Source organism: Amia ocellicauda, chromosome 16, assembly GCF_036373705.1.
Source record: "Amia ocellicauda isolate fAmiCal2 chromosome 16, fAmiCal2.hap1, whole genome shotgun sequence".
NCBI lineage: Eukaryota > Metazoa > Chordata > Actinopteri > Amiiformes > Amiidae > Amia > Amia ocellicauda.
The window spans coordinates 30,048,042-30,064,775 of record NC_089865.1 but is presented as its reverse complement, the minus strand read 5'-3'; positions in this window follow the sequence as shown (position 1 = coordinate 30,064,775).

Sequence of the window (16,734 nt, the reverse complement as noted above, 5' to 3'; positions counted from 1 at the left end):
CTCGTTTCTTATTTTCTTATGTTCTATTCAGGGTATTGTAAGTAGATGGAGTATGAACTGGTTGAGTAATCGCTGGAAGGTGGTCAGGGACTCTGCTGTCCTGACTCTGTGGTCGTTCCACCACTTTGGGGTCAGAGATGGAAAGGAGCGGGCTCTGGAGGAAGGAGAGTGGAGACTAGCACAACAGCAAGAGCACTACAGATTAACAGATTTCATAATGTAAACTAAGTACAGCATTAAGAAAGGCAACAATGAATAATTCATTTTAATTACATTTATTTATACTATATAGGCAGCTTAAAGAAACAGACAGAAAATGTATTTCAAGATACAAAACAATAATGGCATGGCAATGGCATTGTTTAAAATCAGATTGAAGATTGAAATGTAAAACAGATATCAAATTATCAAACTGTGAAATAACGAGAACACAAACAAATAAGTTACAGGTTTGTCAAATTTTAGGGGCTCAAAAACCTTGTATCTGCTTACATGTAATTGAACAAATGAGGGAATAACACACACCTGGCCATGGAACAGCTGAGAGAGCTGAGCAGCCAATTGTCCAATTACCTTTGAGCCCCTACAGTTTGGGGGACCACAAATAAAAATGGGTGTAATTCCTACACCGTTCACCCAGTTTGGATGTAACTACCCTCAAATTAAAGATGATAGTACAAGTACTGTACAATTACTTTTTTGATATTCAGCAGTTAACTTTCTATTGAGAGGCTTTGAGAAAAGTGAAATATATCCAAGGAACATTTACTGTCTGTTGAAATTTACAATACAGTACAATACAGGGAATAGGTGCCCACTGTGTTTCATGCGTATTGTTGATGTGTCTGTTTTCGTGATTATACACAGTGAGCGGTATTCATGAATGTTTCGATGACTCAGTGCCACTATAGACACTACTGTTTGTAGTACAGAAGTGAAATGACTATATATACAAACATTCAATAATATTTATTTTAAGGATTAAATCATATACGATTTTGTGTTCATATCCACCTTTACTGTCTTGCCTTATAAATGCAGTACTGGCACAGCACTGAAAAAAAAGGCTGCCAAAAAATGTACTACTTATTTTTGAGGGAAGTAAACTTATACAGTAGCTTGAGTCATGTGTAATTTTGGTTGGTTCCCTTGAATCATTAATAAAGTACAACATATACTAAATGTTGGAACCTTATAATATACCTTACTCCCTGTGTTATTTTATACAGCCTTTTTTGATCATCTTAATCAAGGGTGCCAATCATTGTGGAGGTGACTGTACATAAATATATTGGAATATAATAATGGCCCATACACAATATTTTGTGTAGTCTCTTTTTGCAGCACATGCCACTACTTTCATTGCATGTATTTATTAAGAAGAGAATTAAAGCAATAGAAGGGATAGTACAAAATTAAAGGATAGTTTGTTTTATTTCCCAAACCGAGAGAATTACAGAGATGTTGCATAGTCACCAATTCTGACCAAATACATGGCACAACCCCTCTGGTTCAACAAGATTCTTATTATCTGAAATTATCTAAACTTGAGAAGTAGAGTTGTGCTAGTGGTGCCGTGTGATTCAAATTTGTATATACCTGTAGTTTCTCTGATCATCGCCATTTCTTAAATGGACTGGCACCAATTCCTTCACAATACACACAGACATAGCTCTGTGACATTGTTTGATTAGTAATACATATTTTTTATGGTATTGTATTGTAATAAAACCCAAATATTGTTCTTATTAATTTTTGATTCGGGGTTTGGGCAGGGACTAGATTGACTGGATTGACTTTCAGTCTTGACCATCATGATGTGCGCATGGTATTCTGCCTACATGGTAATTTACATACAGTGTACAGATAGATGATAGGCTGGATGCAGCTACTCAGACTTGCTATGCTGACAATGCATTGAAAAACTGAACAAATATACAGTGTCCTACCTATGGTTTAAATGTAAAAGTAGCTATGGATGGCAGATAATTCACTAGCATGATTAGCAAAATGACAAGAACTGTCTTGAAGGCCTTCTTTTTCATGGGGTGGATCCCCTCACTCCCCGGCCCAGACTGTCTTAGAGCCCTTAGGATGGAGATGTTACAGAAACCCATGACAGGAACTACAATGTAGAAGGCTGCTATACCTTCAATCTCATCAAAACGTATTAAATGCAAACTCTGCAAAGTGCACAAGGACAATGTAATGATCCATGCAACTGCTGAGCACGCCATTCTGTATCTAGGGCCTTTGAAAGTCATGTAGGTGATGGGGTGCAGCACTGCTATGTAACGATCCACACACAGACAAGCCCGATACAGGGGACCCCCAAAAAAATTTATGTTCTTCAAAAATAAAAAGTTAATGTCAGCAACTAGTATAGATATGCAAAATAACATGTCCAATATAGATAGGCTGAATCTGAAAATTTCAAATGGAGACAAGTGGCTTTTATTTCTCATTAAAATCCATAGCACCATCATGTTGACTGGCAAGCCCAGAACGAAGGTGCTTAACTGCACAGTTACTCCAAATACACTTCCAGCAGGTCGGTCTTTACAGTAATCAAAGAAGAACTCAAAGACATCTCCATTGAAGCAGAGTGACACGTTTCTGCCGGACCTGCCGAAAGAATGATTTATTTTGCAGTTTTCTTTATAATATAATATTATATAATACTGTATTATGAATAATAAGGTAAATGCTGATCTTTCAATTTGAATGCATTTCCCTAATAGGGTTGGGGGGGCGGGTTCATGACAATTTGTCCTGCTCAATTCGTCTCGACAATTCGCCCCATTATACATGCATTCTCCACTTGGGCATTTGTAACCATGAGCTCATTTACTTATTGTAGAGCCATACAACACATATACATATACAGGTAGACTATACAAATATATATCTAGGGCCCTATGAAATCCATTTAATTTTTTTCCAAATTCTGTTTTATTTTTTCCCAAATTCTGTTTTTTCTGTTTTAATTTTTCTGACTTCTGTGTTTTATGATTTATGCTAATATTATCATCAGAAAGAGTGTCTAATAATGGAAATTAGCAATTTAATAAGATAATTTAATAAGATATAACAGCAAATTTGTAATGATGCGACACTGTCACTGTTCAAAACACATCCCCAGTTCTCCACTAGATGTCACCATCCGCCTTTTCCAGTCACCTCTCCCAGCTCCCTTCATTCAATCATTCAGTCTACATTCCTGAAACCCATGTGCACTCTTCTCCCATTGGCCCTGCACCTCCCAGCCTGGTTTTCTGTTCCACTTATAAACCCCTCACTAACTCCCAGCCTTCGCAAAGTTTTGTCAGTTCATTCTACATTTCCAAGCAGTCTCTTTGTGCCTTTTGAAAACCTTTTGAATTATTGACACCTTGCTTTTCCTCCCGACCATGACTTTGGACTTTCCTCTTTACTCTGTTTGCCTGATCACCTGACCCTTGCTTGTGACCACGACCACGTCTTTGTCTTACCCTTGATTTCCCTATCCTGCCAGTACCTGACCCATGCCTGTCTGACCACCTCTACCACACACCACAACTTGGTTCCCCTATTCCCGTGCCCCACAGCTCATTACAAACACAATATTGCACTATTTATTATCAAGTGCTTCAATACAGAGTTCTACTAAGTGTTTCATTATCAATGAAAAAAATATTACAAGAATCTAGTCAACAATGCAGCAAGCAATAGGTAAAACCTAGAGTTATACAAAATGTTGCATTCATTGTTTTTTGTAAAATAAAATGCTTCACATAAGTGTTTCATTATAAATGAAAAAAAAAGATTAATGCAAGAATCTAGGCAATAATGCAGCAATAGGCAAAACCTATGGAACTACCAAATAAGTTCCTATGTCTGTCCATTGTAAGTTTTCCATCTATCACAGACCTCTCCATTGAAGTACATGATTGTCAGCCTCTTTGTGAGTTATTCATGTCCCTCAGACATGCCACGGAGCAAAGCTGGGCCTCTCTAGGAAGTGCCCCAGGAAGTGGCAGAGGGGCACCTGTCATGCCAGGGGGTCTTGTTATATATTCTGCTGAACATACAGTGCTCACAGTTCCTGCTCAAAGCAGCAGGGCTATATTGAGGGTTTGCTGTGTCCAGAGGGGCAATTGGCAAAGGTGTGTGATTGTTCTGCCTGTGATCCAGTGCACTGTGAATCTTTGTTTTGTCCAGTTGCACCCCAGGGGGGCTGGCAGTTTTTTTTTTACTTTATTGTACATTTTCCACTTATAATATATAATATAATATAATAATATATACTGTATTATAAGTACATAAAATATAATACATGCATACAGCTGAAGCAGTTTTTTTGATTGGCTAGTAAAAGCAGATCTCCATGGCACTACATGACACACACAGTGACATCCTCTCCATTGAGCAATTCCAGCCCCATGTGCTGCATTGCACATTGAATTTCTAAAACCAGGGAGTACATGATGTAAACAAACCACACATGGTTCTTTTCAGCAGAATCTCAGCTACGCAGCTAAAAAAACACATCTTCTTTATCTCAAATCATTTCTCAGATAATTAATACTTTGTAATTGATGCCCCAATTTTGGGAAGATCTGCCTAAATGGTCCTCAGGGGGATTTATTCGATTTTTTTTGTATCAGTTTCAGCCAAATAATGGAAAATTCTGCAATATTTCACGTTTTACACTTGATCCCATTTTTATTACCACATTTCGCGATTCCATACGTGTTTTCCGCAACACGGAAATCTTAGGGCCCTATATATCTTACATATTTAAGTATATATACACACACACATTTCTTGTTCTTTATTATGTGTTTTTTTAATGATAAGTTAATTTAAGACTATAACTCAAATAATTCAGCCATATACTAATCAGGACAATTGGATGTGGCGGCTGTAGGCTACTTAACACAGGTTAAAAAAAATCTATAAATAGGAAATAATGTGGCAAACCACTATGCCTATATATATATATACAGTGAGGGAAAAAAGTATTTGCCCACTGACAAATAAATGATCAGTCTATAATTTTAATGGTAGATATATTTTAACAGTGAGAGATAGAATAACAACAAAAAAATCCAGAAAAACGCATTTCAAAAAAGTTATAAATTGATTTGCATGTTAATGAGGGAAATAAGTATTTGACCCCCTATCAATCAGCAAGATTTCTGGCTCCCAGGTGTCTCTTAAAGGGAGTGCTCCTAATCTTAGCTTGTTACCTGTATAAAAGACACCTGTCCACAGAAGCAATCAATCAATCAGATTCCAAACTCTCCACCATGGCCAAGACCAAGGAGCTGTCCAAGGATGTCAGGGACAAGATTGTAGACCTACACAAGGCTGGAATGGGCTACAAGACCATCGCCAAGCAGCTTGGTGAGAAGGTGACAACAGTTGGTGCGATTATTCGCAAATGGAAGAAACACAAAATAACTGTCAGTCCCCCTCTTTTGAAAAATAAATATTTGTCTTTTGACTAAATATGTAATTAAATCCTAAATATGATCCTTGCATTTGAGTAAATAAATATTTAACTTAATCTCTGACTCATGAAATAAGCATTTAGCTTTTAAATAAATGTTTAGCTTGAATCTAAATGTAAAATCTACATCGCCAAACTTATAGATTGCCTCATGATGGTGTACAAATATTAAATTGTATTTATTTATTCTATTGAGCACAGCTATGGTGAAGCTCTTACTTACACCTAATGCCATCTTTGGCAGCATTTAATTAGTAAAAGCTGTCAGAATGTCTGAATACATGTGGTACTAAACCACAACACATCCCCCCCAAAAGCCTGTAACATGAAGCCCCACATTTTCCCCCTATTAACTGTCAAAATGCATGTAGCAGTTTGAGGATGTGTAGCCCCTCCACCCAGCAAGTAAATCAAATAAGAATAGACCCATACGTCTAGAGAAATGAGAAGGAAAATGTGTTGTGACCTGACTTTTCAGGTGATAAGCCAATAAAACACCATTTCACATCTTATCTATCCTTGTCTATCCTTACCATCCTTAAAAACATTACTATGTATTAATGTTCATATTGGAGGCTTGTTAACTGAGAGTCCTGTGTACTTACACTGAATTCAGAATGTATAGGGTTTTAAGGAGCCTATGACCACTTCATTACAAATGCAATCATTATGTAGTAAGGCTATTGAAATTTTATTTTCAGCCACATTTCAACATATTAGATTTTATTTATATCTATAATACTTCTCTTAACCTTATTCTTACAACCCATCAATATACACTCACCTAAAGGATTATTAGGAACACCATACTAATACTGTGTTTGACCCCCTTTCGCCTTCAGAACTGCCTTAATTCTACGTGGCATTGATTCAACAAGGTGCTGAAAGCATTCTTTAGAAATGTTGGCCCATATTGATAGGATAGCATCTTGCAGTTGATGGAGATTTGTGGGATGCACATCCAGGGCACGAAGCTCCCGTTCCACCACATCCCAAAGATGCTCTATTGGGTTGAGATCTGGTGACTGTGGGGGCAGGTTTAGTACAGTGAACTCATTGTCATGTTCAAGAAACCAATTTGAAATGATTCGACCTTTGTGACATGGTGCATTATCCTGCTGGAAGTAGCCATCAGAGGATGGGTACATGGTGGTCATAAAGGGATGGACATGGTCAGAAACAATGCTCAGGTAGGCCGTGGCATTTAAACGATGCCCAATTGGCACTAAGGGGCCTAAAGTGTGCCAAGAAAACATCCCCCACACCATTACACTACCACCACCAGCCTGCACAGTGGTAACAAGGCATGATGGATCCATGTTCTCATTCTGTTTACGCCAAATTCTGACTCTACCATCTGAATGTCTCAACAGAAATCGAGACTCATCAGACCAGGCAACATTTTTCCAGTCTTCAACTGTCCAATTTTGGTGAGCTTGTGCAAATTGTAGCCTCTTTTTCCTATTTGTAGTGGAGATGAGTGGTACCCGGTGGGGTCTTCTGCTGTTGTAGCCCATCCGCCTCAAGGTTGTACGTGTTGTGGCTTCACAAATGCTTTGCTGCATACCTCGGTTGTAACGAGTGGTTATTTCGGTCAAAGTTGCTCTTCTATCAGCTTGAATCAGTCGGCCCATTCTCCTCTGACCTCTAGCATCAACAAGGCATTTTCGCCCACAGGACTGCCGCATACTGGATGTTTTTCCCTTTTCACACCATTCTTTGTAAACCCTAGAAATGGTTGTGCGTGAAAATCCCAGTAAATGAGCAGATTGTGAAATACTCAGACCGGCCCGTCTGGCACCAACAACCATGCCACGCTCAAAATTTGCTTAAATCAGCTTTCTTTCCCATTCAGACATTCAGGACCACACCCCTAAATGCATTGAAGCAACTGCCATGTGATTGGTTGGTTAGATAATTGCATTAATGAGAAATTGAACAGGTGTTCCTAATAATCCTTTAGGTGAGTGTATTTAAATGTATCTATGTAGTACCAACAATAATACAGTGAAAGGCAGTGTCCTTTTTATATAACAAAAAAGTAATATGAATTTTGTCATCATTGTATATATGTGTAACTTTTTATTTGTATTTATCCATGGACCTTTTAAGATTAACTTTAAAAACAAGCTTAAATAGGTAACTAAAGGAAAGAGAGCAATAAGTAGGACTTACCTTTCCCACAAGTGAAGGTTTCTAATGCCGTGAGGACCTCGTATTTCTCAAAAAACTCAATCATTCTACATATTCATGAGATATGTAGACTATCCATGAATATCTCAAAATGAAACTGTGTCCAAGTGAAACACACACACAGGCATATGAACAGAACTTAGTGGCAATCAATATCACATTAATGTGACATATTTAAAACACTACTATCAGAACCTATTTCAGTGTAAATACTATTTTTGTTGCTATATATTGTTTGTGTGTACTGAAAGGAAAAAGGCAAAACAAATATATATTTTTTAATATATATTTTCACGACTCAATACATTTCAAACAACATAGTGTAAGCAAAGATACAGTAAATTATATAATGCTCAAAAAAATTAAGGGAACACGTAATCATCACAGTATAACACCAAGTCAATTAAACTTCAGGGATATCATTCTGTCCAGTTAGGAAGCCTAAGATTGTGAATCAATGTCACCTGTTTTGGTGCAATTGAAAGTGACAACAGGTGCACTGGAGAGGCAACAGCGAGACTATCCCCAAAAAGGGACTGGTTTTGCACATGGTGGCCACAGACAATTGCTCTGTCCTTATCCTTCCTGACTGATTCTTCTCTAATTTTGCTTATTTCTAGTGTCCTTGTCACTATTGGTGACTATTGGTGAGGCGGTACCTGCAGCCCATTCAGGTTGCACAGGTAGTCCAGCTCCTCCAGGATGGCATATCCATACGTGCCGTCGCAAGAAGGTTTGCTGTGTCTCCCAATACAGTCTCAAGAGCATGGAGGAGATACCAAGAGACGGGCCGTTACACGAGGAGAGCTGGACAGGACCGTAGAAGGGCATCAACCCAGCAGCAGGACCAGTATCTGCTCCTTTGTACGAGGAGGAACAGGAGGAGCACTGCCAGAGCCCTACAAAATGACCTCCAACGGGCTACTGGTGTACATGTTTCTGACCAAACTGTCAGAAACAGACTCCATGAGGGTGGCATGAGGGCCCGACATCCTCTAGTGAGACCTGTGCTCACAGCCCAGCACCGTGCAGCTCGACTGGCATTCACCAGAGAACAACAGAATTGGCACCCTGTTCTCTTCACAGATGAGAGCAGGTTCACACTGAGCACATGTGACAGACGTGAAAGAGTCTGGAGACGCCGTGGTGAACGTTATGCTGCTTGCAACACCATCCAGCATGACCGGTTTGGCAGTGGGTCAGTGGAGGTCTGGGGAGGCATATCCTTGGAGGGTCGCACAGACCTCCATGTGCTAGCCAATGGTACCCTGACTGCTGTTAGGTTCCCCAGACCTGAATCCAATTGAGAACCTTTGGGACATTATGTATTGGTGCATCCGACGCCACCAAGTAGTGCCACAGACTGTCCAGGAGCTCACTGATGCCCTGATCCAGGTCTGGGAGGAGATCCCCCAGGACACCATCTGCCGTCTCATCAGAAGCATGCCCAGACGTTGTCGGGAGTGCACACAGGCTTGTGGGGGCCATACACACTACTGAGTCACATTATGAGTTGCGAAATCCACGCAAGGACCATTCCCTCATAGGGTTTGTAATCGTACACCTTTCCCCGCCATGCTGAAAAAACTCTATGGGATTGAAAAATGAGGAATAATGTGGGAGATAGACAAGTGTAAACAGTTGCAGATCTGAGCAGCCTGATGGAAACTCATGTTGTCCCAAATGAGATTATACATGTGCTGCTCATGGTCACCTCACCCTCTCTGCTCTGGCTGAAGAATATTAGGGTGTTCAGGAAATTAAGGAGATGGGCAGTGTGGTCTGGCACCAGGGTGGCATGCTGGTGCAGACCCCATTGTGGGTCATAGCTGTGCAAATGGTGACATTTCCCCTGAGCTGGCTAAGCACCTCACTGATGGCGCCTTGACAAATGATGTTCCATCCTCTCCCTCTTCCTCTACCTCTCTCTACCTCTACCTCTGACTCTCTCTGCCAACTTTTCTTCCATTGTTCTCCAAACACAGGAGTACTCACCTGTGGCCTTTTTATACATACAAGGTCTGATTACAAAGTGAACACTTATAGAAATAGTGTTTGCACATGTGAAGAGTGAATGTGATCCTATTGTTAATTGAACAGTGTTCCTTCATTGTGAAGGTTGTGACAAATGTAGAGAACTGTGTGTTGGATTTTGCCAAATGTGTGTTATAGAATTGCAATCTGAGTAGAAAGCAAATAATGTGCCAGTAGGATCGCAGATTTGATGTGTGGTTCTGGTAAAGTAGTTTTAGTCAAATTAGGTTTTGGTCAGTGTGTCTCAAGTTCCAGTTTTAGTGTGAAAACAATTGGGAAAAACTATAATTCATCTGACTAAAATAAGATGAGACTAAAATATGTTAAGACTAAAATGTATATTGATTGTATACCAGGTATGATGTATGTGCAGTTTGTATGGACTGCTTGACCAAAACTATTATTTTAGATTTGGACATTAAACTCTGAAGCTGTCAATGGATGCTCTGCCATAACTTGATCCTGATCCTTTGCTATCATTCTACCCCCTAGATTAATAGTTTGACATGCAGATTCTTGTAAATTTCCATGGGGGTAATTTAATTTAAAGTAGCACTAATTATATTGTCCTGTGCAGGTAGAAAAAAAGTTGAAGTGTGTCAGTTTTTAAAATATGACAGATATAATAAACAAATCTGAAAGGTACCTCTGGATTTGCCATCCAGACATTTGTTCAAAGGTAACAGCCAGCAGTTAAACTGTGTGTATTATAACATTGCTAGCTACTTTTGTTTTACCACTGTTGGTAATGTTATGTATATTTTAAGGGTTTCTGTGTGATCGTTATTAATGATAGTTCACCTTGCTAACTAGTGAGCTGTTTCAGCATGTCATTGCTTTTCTTTTTCCTTGTTTTTTTCCCTCAGTTTATACTGGCACTAAGATATGTACCTTGTTTGCTACTAATTCAATAGCTGAATTCTACAGCTTTTTAAATAAAATAACCTAATCCATTCATAAAGCATTACATTTCCTTTTTGTTAGGAGCAGGACATGCTATTTGATCCTATACATTCAAATCTATGAGTGCTAATGAAATTTATTGAAATAACTTTCTGCAAAATATTCAAGTTGTTTAGTGGTCACAACTGCTAGACTGCTGATTTGTTGGATTCAAAACACCTTATCCAGGTGCATCGTTCACAAGCGCAGAATTTGAATTTCAAGGATTCATTACAAAACATCTTTCCACAGCATATTTTGAGTAACTCGATGAGTTAGAGTGGTGATAATTTTCTTTGAAGTTTAGGTGATTTAATTTTACTCCATCTGGTGGGATTCAGGATATTGACCATATTTTTTCTTGTCACTAGCAATAGTGTGCAGAATATGTAAATTTAAGACAGTAGCTGATTGATTGATGTACCATGTAGATAGAACAAGAATAATTTTGCAGACATGTGGTGAGAGTATTTTTAAATAAGTAATCCTTTGGGATGGCAATCAACAACCTTGAATTTATAAAGCACATAAAACAATAAAAAAAAATGCAAAAAACAACAAACAAACAAACAAATGAAATATAAAACTGTTTAAGTCTTATATAAACAATTTAACAAAGGAATTACAATTAGATGGTGTGAAAGAGTTGAAATCACCCTCCGTCAGACATATCTTGCCTATATTGAACCCCTACTTCATGTGACAAAAGAAAATTCACTGACTGAACATTAAAATACAAATACTAATAACTGAACTTGATATTGAAATATGTTAGAGGTTTGTAAATAATGCTTACTTTTGTGATTGTGTAAAGATATAAAATATACATAAATGTGATTGTTGAACTGCATTTCTTTCCCTGTGTGTCTCTGTAAACAAGGTCACTGTCTCACTGTCTTACTGTGCTAAAGTACTGTGCTACAGTTCAACCCTGATACCTAGAAGAACAGAGTCTGATAAGAACCTGTTTCACCAGTAATTTGGGCTTGATACATCGTACAAACCCCCTTATATTAAACATTATGTAAGACTTACATTTCCCCCGGGTTTAACCATATATGGGTTTTCCTAATGAGTTGTCAAGCAGAAACCGAACTTGCACTCATCACAGGACAGACATGTGGGCCTGTTATCTGTCTCTCCTGCTGGTCTGTATAAATGTGCCTGTTTGAAACAGTATCTTTGGAGAGAAACCTCACGGAGAGCATCTGTGTCGGATCTTTCCCCAAGCTGCTTGTAAGAATAAACTTTCTGATCAACACTCAACACTCTCTCAGCCGGTTTTATTAAAAGGAAAATATCCACAAAGAAGTTTGATTCAACAGTGATCTTAGCTGCTCTTTTCAGAAAATATAATCCATTGCATACAGAGTGCACACTGAGTGAAATGGAGCATTTTGTACTTCATGAAAGTGTACAAATCATTTAGAGTATGAATCCAATTATTACCATTTGTTAAAGGTAATTAAAGTTAATGTTTCAAGGAGTGCACTTATGTGATCAACATAATTTATATCAGAGGTTTAAATGTACAAACATTTATTGTGAAGATGCAATAAAATACTACTGAATATACTGTTATTTGTAAATAAATAAACAAATAAATACAATTGCAACCATTCACAAAATTGAATGAGCTAGTGGGAGGGGCCTCACCATTATATATAAAGGGGTCAAGCTTTTGGGTCAGTGAGGGATAACAGAACAATGCATTTGGTTTTCAGTTGTGGTTGCCGAAAACCCTTCCCTGGAGTTGGCTGAAATTGGACAATTGTTAGTGTTATTTATGTTATGTTATTTATTTATTTATACATTTGTTGTGTGCTGGATGATTTTAATTATCAGAATAAGATTTTTTGTATTTGTTAATTAACTGATTGATGCTTTTTTTTAAAATTTAATTGCACATTTAACAGGATTGGCAATGCCCTGGGTTTGCTGGGTCCAGCTCCAGAATGGCTCCAGAGGTTCAGCTCCACTTCCAGCTCCAGGCTGGCTCCGGAGCTGATGGAGACCCCCTGCTCATGCTCTGGAGCGGCTTCAGTACATCTCCAGCTCCGGAGCCACAAAAAGAACAGTGCAAACTAGGATGGGATGTTTATTTATTAAGGTTTTTTAAGTTGTGTTGTTTTGCTATACATTTTCCAGGATGATAAAAGTGATAAGAATATAGAAATCTTATTCCATTTCAAATCGAAAGACACCCATTACTGAATGGGAAAAGCCTTCTGACCTGCCAATCAGTGAAAACATGTACCAAAGCTGCCCAACAGGGGCCCTGCTGGCAGGAGGAAGACCCGCCCCCGGTGTCTGTGAAAAGTCTCCTCCTAACTGCAGCTGCCTGCCATTTCTTCACCAGGAAGGTTGTCTGGTCGAGTGACCCCTGAAGAGTAATGTCTGTCTTTCTTTTTAGGGAACCAGGGTTATAATAATAACCTATCGTTCCCTTTCTAATCGAAAGACAGCCATTACTGAATGGGAAGACTATACCAGAGCGCCCTAGCCTGTATTTGACGCATCTGAGGTGATGAATTCCCTTCTCTGTGGGCTGGCGAGTGGGGAGCTGAAGTGCAGATTGTCTTGATTTCTCCACCAGGACATTGCCTGCCAGCATGTTAAGGTCACTGTCAATGGGTGGTGTTTGTCTCTCGCTGGGTGTAGCTTGTGAGCATTTACCCAGCGTTGTAATGAACACATGTGCATGCGTCCCAGGGGAAGAATATTCGAGGCGACCTCCATCAGCCAACAGTTTTTGAAAGTGGACCAATCAGAGCGTCAATGCCCGTTTGAATAATGTGAGGCATTTCTCCAATGACTTGATTGTCTCTGGGTAGTTAGGTAAGCATGTTCTGAGAGTCATTCCCAAGAAACCCACCATCTGTGCAGGTTCGAGGGAGCTTTGGGATCTCCTTCTGGGGGAGCGTGGTCTCCTCTCAGGAGAATGACTGGTGGAGAGGGGGAAGCCGATTGCGCCCCCACTGGGGAGGCCCTGGAACTGTGCAAGGAAGATCTCCATCTAGCTTGTGGTGGAGACACTCGCGGGGGGGGCCTGCGTGGAGCTGAACCTGCAGAAGAGCAGCATTTTTAAATTTTCGGGAAAAAAATATTTTACAGTGTAAGTCCTATGAATGGTATATGTAATCACAAGATTGTAAAAGTGAAACTTCAACATTTGTCATTATTTGTAACTACTTAATTTAACATGATCCTAGTGTGTAACAAATGCCAAATAGTACAGGGTAGGCAATCCAAAGGTCTGTAAACGAGAGGCACAGGTCAGTAACATGGAAAATCAGAAAAAAATTATAATGCTCAGAAATGTCACAACAAGTAATCGCAATGAATGCAGGGAAGAAAGGGGTATACGTACTTAGAGTGGAGGTGATCAAACAGCAGCAGACAGGTGTGATTGATTGATAAACAAACCCGACAGCACACTGATCCCGGCCCAGTACTAGCCCGATTCCGTCAGTGAGTTGGCCTGATGCCTGTTGCCAGAATCAACCCAGTGTCAAACTGTATTACAGCCCGGAATCGGCCCAGACCCGGCTCCCGGCATCAGCCCAGGTCTAAAACATAGCCTACTTTTACAATAAATAGTATGTTCACCAAGGATTTAAAAAAAAAAAAAAAAATGTTTACAGCAGTATGTTTACCAGGAAACCCACCACCACCATGCAGTGCAACTAACATGTTGTTAACCAGTACAATTCATTACATATTATACTTCAGCAATAAAATAGTAAAAGTATAAAACTGCAAAAGAAAATGTTCACATTATTTAAAAACTTGAATGCAAAGTTATGACTACATAAGTGAAATAAACTAAATGCAACGTTTTTATTATTATTATTATTATTATTATTATTATTATTATTATTATTATTATTATTATTATTATTATTATTTGAATTTTAAAATCAAATTAATTTGTAAATCCGTCCTTTGGGAAAATCTTATAAATATTATTTTGAATAATATCAAATGAAAACATTTCCTTTAAATGCATCAGGGTCCAAAGCTGAATTAACAGCCTAGGTTAAATGAAAACCAGAAAACTGGTGCAGCTAGCATTATGTCAGCCAATGGTGTTCTTAATCATAGAGTGTTTCTGTCCAATCTCACTCTTTCGAACATCTTCTGCATGCTGCCTTCACATTTGAAGACATGGGGTACCTTCTTATTCTTTTTAGAACATCTTCAGGGCTTTTTGCTAAATACACAGCAAATAAGAAATCATTTTAGTTTGGTGGACATATACTATAATAAAAGAATATTGGAAATGTGAAACACAAAAAATATTTCTGTGTTCTGATAAAAATAAAACACAATTTCTAAAATAAAATCATAGTGTTTTTTATTATTTGTTTTACTAACTACCCAAATTAGAAATTGTTTGGTAGTGTTATGCTTAGACTAAAAAAAGACATGCTAATTGCAATGTATGATTGTTTATTTTAATGCAACGGTTCTTATCTGTCCTAACTGCCAGCTCTTACTAGTCACTTACTTTTTGAATGTCTAGTTTAACCATAATTAGCTTATAAACATATATGCATAATAAAAGGTACAATTACATAAATTAACCCACCATTAGAACAACCAAAACACCCATCCCATTATTTACAATTTGTAAGCCATGTAGATATCATGCAATAGCTGTGAAATAATACATTTCTTATTCTTTCAGTCTAACCAGTAAGTCCACTCAATGATAGTGGACCTCCCAATTATCATAAGGATTTTATTTTTGAATTCTCTCAATTCTTAACTTTTGTCATACCAGATTGTGAAAGTCTTTTAATTTTAGGTGATTTTAACAATCATGTTTGTTGTCCCAGTAAGCCTCTGGTTAGAGACTTTTTACATCTGTTGGACTGTTTTAACCTTACTCAATCTGTGGTCGGCTCCACTCATAATCAGGGCCACACTTTGGATTTGGTTTTGTCATGGGGTATTCCGGTTTGTGGGTTAGTTATAGACAATATGCCGGATACTTAGTCAGAAATGGAGAAAAGCAGAGAGGAGGTGGAAAAAAGATAGGCTTCAGATATCTTATGATATGTGAAGACTCTGTATAGGATGTTGAAGAAAGTGTTTTGTGATAATTATATAATGTTTTATATTAATACTAGCATTAGAAGTAGTTTGTATACAGACTGAGCAGATTAGATTTAGCAGGACAAGTAAAGGGTCAACAAGGTCGATTTGTTAGAAACTCCTGTCAGTAATGAAAGATTACACAGTGCTGAAATAGCCTACAGATGTCTGCTGAGAATTTGTTTATGACTTAATCGTTTCTCAAGATAGGCAGAAATTGTTTCTGTTAATGAGCGATTGACACTAGGTAAATTACGACCGTGGGATCGCATCTTCCTAGTGCACATCAAAGACATCTGCTTTGGATCCATCACCTCTTCACGGGAGGACAGATCGTAAAACAGACCCGGACCTGTATCTTCTGATTGGATGAATGGCCATAAGATGTTACATCATTTTTCCTATAAAGTTGAACTCATGTTTGTAAACATTAAGTCTCACTGAAGGAATTATTCCTGACGTGGGGCTTCCGAGCGGCTTGATTAAAGTTCTATTTGCTTTATCTCCGCGACTTCTCCACTTATTTCCCACACGGTTCTACAATATGCATAAAGAATGTATGATTTCTTATCAACATTATGTCAAGGCAGCTAAAGTTCAATATTTTTCAAATTTAATTTCACAAAATTCTCATAGTCCTAAAGTTTTATTTCAAACAATAAATACAGTTCTAAATCCTGTTTTCGGCACATTTCATGATGAATCAATGACAACATGTGAACATTTTATACATTTTGTTAAGAAGAAAATTGATACTATTAGATATAGCATCTCCATTGTTGATCCTGATCTCAGTCATGATCAAGCTCTTTTTGATTCTTCTAGTACCACCTATCTAGGTTAGTTTGAGCCCGTCACTCTCTCTTATCTGGTGTCTATTGTCCAACATCTGAACCCTGCTTATTGTTCTTTAGATGTTATTCCCCCTCCCCCTTTGTGAGACAGGTTGTTGATGTTGTAGGTTCAAGTCT